General features: G+C 30.3%; 2 long non-coding RNA genes across 2 annotated transcripts; both read right to left on the bottom strand.

Moving 5' to 3' along the window:
• Positions 1-336: 336 nt before the first annotated feature.
• LOC143074584 (uncharacterized) lies at positions 337-3,795 on the bottom strand. The gene is made up of 3 exons (XR_012977944.1): positions 3,761-3,795; positions 2,291-2,335; positions 337-420 (listed from the first exon to the last, which is right to left on the bottom strand). It is a non-coding gene; the product is annotated as an uncharacterized LOC143074584 (long non-coding RNA).
• Positions 3,796-4,199: 404 nt separating this feature from the next.
• Positions 4,200-8,319, bottom strand: LOC143074585 (uncharacterized). Its single transcript, XR_012977945.1, has 3 exons — positions 8,186-8,319; positions 5,722-5,918; positions 4,200-4,315 (listed from the first exon to the last, which is right to left on the bottom strand). It is a non-coding gene; the product is annotated as an uncharacterized LOC143074585 (long non-coding RNA).
• Between the last annotated feature and the right edge of the window lie 539 nt (positions 8,320-8,858).

An 8,858-nucleotide genomic window follows, 5' to 3' on the forward strand; every position in this document is an offset into this window, starting at 1 on the left:
AAGATGAACCTGAAATTTGAGGCCAAGATCTGTCCTTAACGGACCTACTCCTTTTGACATAATCTAAGACGTTCATGATAAGTGAGCTGTTTGTTTTGTTGCATGGTTTGTGTTGTTTTATGTTCTGTCTTCTTTGTTTGGTTTGGTTAAAAGGAAAGGACAGTAACTTCAAATATGTTGATGCTTAAATACCAGCTAGTGAAAGACAAAGCGCTTTTCTGTTTTCACCAAACTAAGAATTAATATGCCTCATTTCTTTCAAGTCGAAATCAACTTCCAACCCCTGCTAAACAGTTATTTCATATATTTGAAATGAGCAACGCATTCACATTTTTACCTCAAAACCATCCCGACATTGTACTTGACGTGTCGAACACCTGGCTTTATCGGATTCGCTATGACATGATAAACAAGACAGACCTAAAATATAGTATTAGATTATATTTTCACATTGTGAAATCATTCTGGTATACAAGAATTTCACGTGGAAATGACGTTAAAATTTAGAACTATCATTACTATATATTTTAAAACTGAATCCTTAACAAACAGTTACAGATGAGATAACACTGCAAATAGTAAAAGTCTGAAATGACCAATATCTGTACTCGACTGTATTGATTTTTACTTGAATAGTCTGCATTGGTCTGAAATCTACTTGATACTACTCGACTGTAGTCTGAACCATATTTAACAGTCTGAACTTGTACTCGACCTTAACTCGCTAGTACTTAACCATTTTATACGGGTCGGACAATATTCGACTAAGTCTTAATCATGCTCGACCAAGTCTGAACGATGCTCTATCTAGTGTGAACCATACTCAACCACATCTTAACTATTCTATACCTGTTCCTGTTTCAATCTATAGTATTTCATCAATTTATGAACTATATTAACCAAGATGTTATCTAATATTCAAAGGATGTCAATTAAAATGTATTACTCTCTGACCAGGTGTGCTCTTTTTAATGAGTGTGCCCCAAGTAGGAGGTATTACTAATTATTTTACCCCTTATCAGAAGACAATTGTTAAGATTTAAATTTTTTTTAATTTATTTTGTCTATTCCTTTTAGATATGCCACACCGATTTGGTTGTAACAGTCAGGATTCTACATCAAAATTATCTCCCCCATTACGTCAGTCAATTTTTTTAAATAGTAAAAATGGTAGCCATTGTAGATATGACGCGCTGCCAATTTAGCTCTTAGAAACTAATAAATTTATTCACATAGCACCATTACGATCCTTATATGCCAGTTGTATTTTCAAAAAGAACTGTATCTACTAGCTATTGAGCAGCATTTAATTTACTTTCTGCTTTCAGTCAGTTTTTAAAAACTATTGTCTGATAGGTTGTCAGGTGGAATTTGAAAATTCAAAAACATTTAAAACATTCTAATTAAATATTTCGTGGAAGGGCAGACTAAAAATGTTCAAAGGTTGAAGACTTATAACTCTTGATAACACACACAAATAATGATTTTTTTTTAAAGTTATGCATTTTTAAGATCAAGTTGTAAAGTCTGGCGTCAAGTACGTTTGGTAAAAATGTGTTTTTCGAACCCACCTACACTGTTGTTCTGACTCATTACAACAGTATTTCACTTGACCCATATATTTCATTCTTTAGTACTGTGAATGGTTAATGTTGTTAAATCAACCTGGCCTATAAAAATGATAGAATCTTTTTGCTTTAAACGTTTTTTGGATTATTACAGTCACCTTAAACACGTCCGAACATAAAAGGTGCACTCGACTTTCTCCTTTTGATGAAATATTGCCTATTTTTGGGGATTTTGGGGATGCAAATTAATGCTTTAGAAAGACCAATCTTTTATCTATATGTATGATTTTTTCGTCCGAATTTATGCTTATGCCTTTACAAGATCCACCTGAATTTGAACCTACCACAATCAACTGTTTTTTGAAAATTTGTCTATAATATAAAAGTTTACAAATATCTCCATACTATAATGCAAGTCAAAACATGTATATAAAATTCAAACAATTCTAAATTATGCACTTTTATCAAACTTTTAAACCCATAGAAACAAATGTAAACAATTCAAATATACAAATTTGGCTTTTTCCCCTTATCTAACAAAGAGTTCCATTTCTTTTGTTTGATTTCAACTGGGTTTCCGCCTGGTAACGTAAATTAAAAAAAAAACAGTTATCTATTTTATGTAACTATGAAACATGTTAGCCAATCAAAACATTGCAATATAACAAAATATACAGGTTATGTAATTATACGAAAATGAATAAAAGCATATTTTTTCTTACCCAATGAAATCTTCCATATGATGGACGTAACAGTAACGAAAAGAACTGAAATGACGAATACATAATTATATGTGAAATAAGTTGACTTTATTTTCCGCGTCTAAAACAATGTTACAGAAAATAATAATAGATTAAAATAATTTGAAGGAAAAATATGTTGGTAGAGAATAAAAGCATTTTTTTGTTTCTTTTGACTGTCTTCAAATTCCTAACTCTCTCTGTCTTTTACACTGGCTACTATTAACACTTTTAATATTTATACATTGAAGTATTACCCTACATCAACGAAAATAAAATTACGGGAAGCAACACAGATCCTGATTTAAATGTGAAGTTTGTGTTATACTTACTCATATGATCAGGTAGATCGCATACATGTATATATATTGCCTTTCCATGGTTTGTGCTGGATAGCTGTAGCTAATTGTTTATCATAACAAATTCATATTTTTATATGTAAAGATGTGGATAATCACTATTTTTTCTTTCTATTTTCTTCTTTTTTATGGGGGTGGGGGTGAGGGGGAAGGACTATTGTTGCTTGTTAAATAATTATCCAATTTCAAGAATACTACATCTCTCTGTTGACTTGCAGGAACAAATGCTAGATAAATATGAATGTAATAGGTGTCACTGGGAAACAGATTTTGCCCCCGCTTTCCTATAGAAGTAATACCACCATTGCTTTTGTCCTATTAATCTTTGTTAAATTTGAACTTTTCAAAAAATTGTGCAGAATTTATCTTTGTTTCAAATAAAGAAATACATGGCTTGAGTAAACATTTGATCCTGTGCAATACTACAGAAAAAAAATCACATAACATTTCATTGCATATAAGAAAAATAACCATCACTGGAAGTTAATCATTAAAATTTTCACCTATTTTTTACCTGTGTACAAGCTTTAGTAACCATGTAACCTCAAGTTTACAAAATATTCTATAGAAACCACAATTAAAAATAATTGTGCTTTGAAATACCCAAGATATATGTTTATGACCAGAAATGTTGTACTGCAATGAAATATAGGAGTAAATACATTGTAGCTACAACTGTCAAACTCAAGGGAATATTTTTTGTGCCCGTTATAAAGCGACATAACTTAATAACGGTAATGTGACACCACCAAAATTCGAACTAGACATGAGTTTGGTGGTAATAAGCATTGTATATGAGTTTCAAAACATTTGGTTGAGGAAAACTTAAGTTAGAGAAAGAAAACAAAAAATTCAGCATTTTGTCTATTTTTGAAGGGCATTACTGTAGAATGGTAAAAGTGACGCCAACCAAAATTCGAAATTGATCTTTTATTTAGGGAAATTAGCATTGTATATAAGTTTTATAGCATTTGGTTGAGAAAAACTGAAATTATAGATACCTGAAACCATCTTCGGGACAAACGGACGGATGGACATGCAAATGGACAAGAGAAACAAGTAGTCTGTATAGTAGAAGATCTATTATACTTACATATATATGATTGTACCATTGTATGATACATTAAACAAATAAAAAATCCGTATGTTATATTTTTTCGGGAAAAAAAGAAGCGATTTTAGGCAAATCATTCATTTTTGGTAATAGGAGCACTCGTCCTACCTCCTCCTTTTATTTGCCTATCTATGATAAGCGGTCAACGGCGGGATTGGAGAGTGAAATAACTAAAACTAGATCATTCACATGATGCACTTCTCTTAAATTAAAAGTTTACTCACTGGTAGATCAAAGGAAAAATTTACCATTTATGTTACAATATTTGTTTGTGTTCTAATTGATGTTTTTTTATATAAGAAACTGAACATGTTCTATTCAATCTACATGCAAGAGACGTAACTTTTGAGATCATGTGTCACTGTTCTTTATTTATAATTATAAACATGAAAGGGCCAATATATGAGTAAATAGAAAATAATAAATACATTTTATTTGAGAATATGTTCGAGACTTTAATAAATATTTATGCAAATAAAGCATAACATCAAAGGTATGTCGTTTCTTTTTATCTGTTTTCTTTCATATTTGTGCCTACAACATGGAAAGTATTAGCATAATGAATGCAAGCAATATACCTCAATATCAAATCAAATGTATTTTACTTTCAATTAAAAGTTTATCTTAAATAAATGTATATTTATATAACAATGTGTAACCAACAGTCGCGTTGTCATTCAGTTTAAGTGTTATTTTCAATGTTGTGCAACCAAATGGCCTTATAAACCCTTGAATTGATTCAAATTAAAAATTTACCACAATCAACAATAAAAACAAATTGAAATTGACATTATACACAAACAATAAGTCACAGAATATACAGAAGAATGTAACAAATGGGGGCGATACTTTGGCAAAATAATACATTTCGAAAAGTTAGATTGTAATTGACATAAACCCATCATTTTTTTAAAATAAAACTACTTTTATACACTTGATAAATGGAAACAAGTAAATCCTAACATGTATAATTCATCATACGTTTGTGTTACCCAATCCCCCAGGCTCATGCATGTGTCATCAATATTTAATAAATTAAAATGAGGTTAAAGCCAATCTTTGATTTATTGTATACCAAGGTATGTGCAAGTACACGTGTAACTAGTTTTCAAAAAATATATAGAACATGTACACCATAAAAGAGATGTAAAAAATCATCTCATCCACTTTAAACAATCTGACAAACAACATGAATGTCAATTATCAATACAAAATTAAATCTTAAATCACACTTAAATAATGATATATACCAATAAAGTGACTTAAACATTGTTAAAGCGAATCATTGGGGGAAAATAATGTTTATCCATTTTATTAACCAATGCATGTAATGTATATATCATAAACTTCTAGTCTTCTGTGCACGATTTTACAATTTTTTACGCATCCATATTGTATAATCGCTAAAATGATTTCTCATGGTCTGCTATGAAGTGAAAACATGGCAACAAAGAAGCATGGATATTACGCACGAGTATAACATGTACAATAATTTCATATAGTTTATTCCAATTAAAGATCCATGCGTATTGCGATCACCGGATCATTTTTACACTGAGTTCACGGCATACGGTAATATATTGGCGAATTGTTAAAAATATAACTCGAGGCAAACAATACAAAAAATTAGCGTCTTCTTAATTTGGACAAATTGTAGAATTTTTTGGCGAAAAAGGGATATGTAAATACGTTTTTGTATAAAAACTAGTCATTTAGTCATAACAAACATATGCATCATCTCTTTTTTAATTTGAAAGACTTTGATGACTTTAAAGAGCACACAATTAAATGATATGAACGCTTCAAAATGTTGCATAAGAAATACACTTATGAAATGAATTAAAAAAACGTCAACACTTACGAAACACCAGAAGATTTTTTTATTATTTTAGAAGTTGTATTTCATGAGCGATTTTCAATGATATATAATAATATCTTACCACATAATACATTGTACGTGTTTGCAAGCTTTATCCACAAACAAGGCTTCCCCTTCTACAGTCTTTCCCACAGCCAATAGAACAGCACATCAGTCCGTATTTACAGCTACCTGGTGTACACATTTCAGCACAATGGCTAATTGTACCAGGAGGGACAGGCGGACATATCATTCTACATGGTGGTGGTACCGTTCCACCTGTAATAATTTGATATAATTGGTATGTAAATCCTATTTTTTCATTGCTAAATTACTTATCATTCAACTCTAAAGAACGTTTTATAACATTAAAAGATTATGTAAGTAAAGTAGATCAACAAATAAGTGTGTTTGCGTCTCATGTTTTCTACTTTACATTAATCATTTACACTCGTCTGAATTTTTTTTGGTAAAAAATTACTTAGACAATATATGTATAGTGTCTTGAAATGTGAAATTTATTTGTATGAGGCTTAGAAACGGGGGAAATGCGAAGTTCTACCGAGCATTTTCCCGTTTCGTGCCGAATACAAATAATGTTCATGTTTCAAGACACTATAAGTATATTGTTTTTATACTGAAATCGATAAAAAGAATAATAAAAATATGAAACAAATATTATAAAAAAAGTGTTTAGAATTTCCCTCTTGGGGTATCATTTTGGGGTATTTCCCTTTGAGCGTAATCCAGGCGGTACAAAATTGACATTTTAAGGAAAAAGACAGGGAAAATGAACTCTAATTAATAGCATTTGATAAATCATGGTATATAAATTACCAATTTGAAGACATAACAAGTTTAAATTCATAAAAGTTTGACCATGTTACTACACGTTGTCATGGTTGTGACATGACGTTGTAAGTAGGCCGGGCTTATAGGTGAGTTGAGGTCATTGACGTATAAAGCTAACGTTTATACGTATAGCTTTTTCTGTATAGTAAAATAGCTGATTGCAGTATAAAATTAAATACACAGTAACCCGATATCTGATTTAATCGTTTCGATCAAATTCAATTTTATTTCTTACTCTAATTCATACAGCTTAATGTGTTTTCTTCATTTCATACTTATTTATATACAAAATCCATAGACATGCTCTTGTCAGCAAGAATATTATTTGTTTAAGTTTCAATAATTATATTAGATGTATGTTTCATTGTAATACGTTATTCTTATTGGCTATGGCTAACTGTACATCACGTGTAATTCCTAAGCAATTGCATTACACAATAAAACTTATCATTTATGATAACAAGAGGTTCGACAATAAAGTGCACAGGTGAAATATATATGAAAAAATTAATAAAATTCGTGTTTTCATGATCCTTGCTAAAAAATAGATTATAAGTATTGAATGCTTCTGTTTGTAACTTCATAGTTGTAAAAGCGTTGACCGTGCGCACATACAAAATGTACTTCTGTCAACGCTTTTACACCACAATGAAGTTCCAAAAAGAAGCATTCAATTCTTAAATATAACATTGACTTTTTGATATTCCAAACATTCAAAACGTTTAAAGGTATTTACATTGAATGTTGGAAAGGACAATATACTCTGACCAGTTACATCACTGTCCAAGGTTAGGGGAAAGTTCGGATCCCACTGACATGTTGAACTACGTCACATTCTGTATGTGTGTACCTGTCAGAAGTCAGGAGCCTTCTGTTAAGTGGTTGTCGTTTGTTGCTGTGTTACATATAAAATTTTCGTTATTTTTTTTGTACATTAATTAGATGATTTGTTTATCGTTTGAAAATTTTCTATTAGTGAGCTTTAGTGACTATGAGATTTGGGCTTTGAAGGCCGTACGTTGACCTATAACTATTAATTTTAGGTTGGTTGGTCTCTTGTGGAGAGTTGCATTCATACCACATCTTCTTTTTTACATCTATGAGTAGAAATTCTATATTATTAATTGAACACTAAACTTCTTTAAGGTAGTATCAAAAAGTCTGGTAATAGATATTCATCTTATACTTTTCCGGTCAATATTTTAAAAGACCACAAAAGTTCCAAAATGAGCTAACTAGATTTAATAGAAATAGTAAAAAAAAATCACTAGTTAATATTAAAATGTAGGTCATGTGCATAGCAGCATATGCTTATCAAGTCCAAAACATATTTAACTCATATTAATATTCCTAATAAATCCATACTGTCTTTAGTGTTTTCTGCTAAAGTGTATGTATCGACATTATCTATACAAACGATGTACATTAAGGAAGATGTTATGATAAAACCACCGAGTCTTTTTGTTTACAGATAGTTATATCGCTATTTAAAGTGTCTCGTCGGATAAAACTAATATTACAAGTTATATCAAACATGTCAAAGGTACCAGGATAATAAATAGATACGACAGATGCGTGTTTCGTATACATTATACGCTTATGTCGAATCATTTAACGAAATTGACGGACTTATTGGACGAAGAAAATAACTGTGCTTAACTGCATCTTAAATTGAATAGAAAAAATATACATACCCGATGCTTCAGTATTGAAGTCAAATATCAGAACAATACTGAAAATGATCCTGCAAGCTAATGTGAACATTGTTTTGTATATAATTTATCACAACAACTGCAGGATCTTTTATATGAACATACCTTGTAAAATAACCGCTATTCAACAAGCGAGTCATATAAAAAAAGAAAAAAAAATTCCCTTCAAATCCGCGTTCAGTTTGTTTAGTAAACATGTTATTTTCCACATTCAATTAATCTTGCTTTTACAAGTACATGAAAACAAAAACATTAAACAATTTACTACATGAACCTTCCTGATGTTTTATTGTATTTTCATCAAGACTTACGACATAGTCATTTATACATTTTCGTGTCTATCTCCAATGAATCTTTTATATAACATGTCAACTTTGATTAATATTGGGGTTTATCCTTGTAATGTATCTTTATATTTTGAAATTAAAACATTTTTGTTTTGTCATATTCAAAGTACTTGCTACTTAATGAATGTGTATGTACATGTCAAATTATCATGAAGTGTTGTTCTGCTGTAACATTACTGTCTACGTTTATATATATATATATATTATAAAGAATATGAGAAAGAATTTGCAAAATGTCACAAGCACTAAAGCATTGTCGTTTACTTCTAATTTCTATTTCATATGTTTTTCCTTCTTTAACATTTGAA

The sequence above is a fragment of the Mytilus galloprovincialis genome, chromosome 5 (genome assembly GCF_965363235.1).
Source record: "Mytilus galloprovincialis chromosome 5, xbMytGall1.hap1.1, whole genome shotgun sequence".
NCBI lineage: Eukaryota > Metazoa > Mollusca > Bivalvia > Mytilida > Mytilidae > Mytilus > Mytilus galloprovincialis.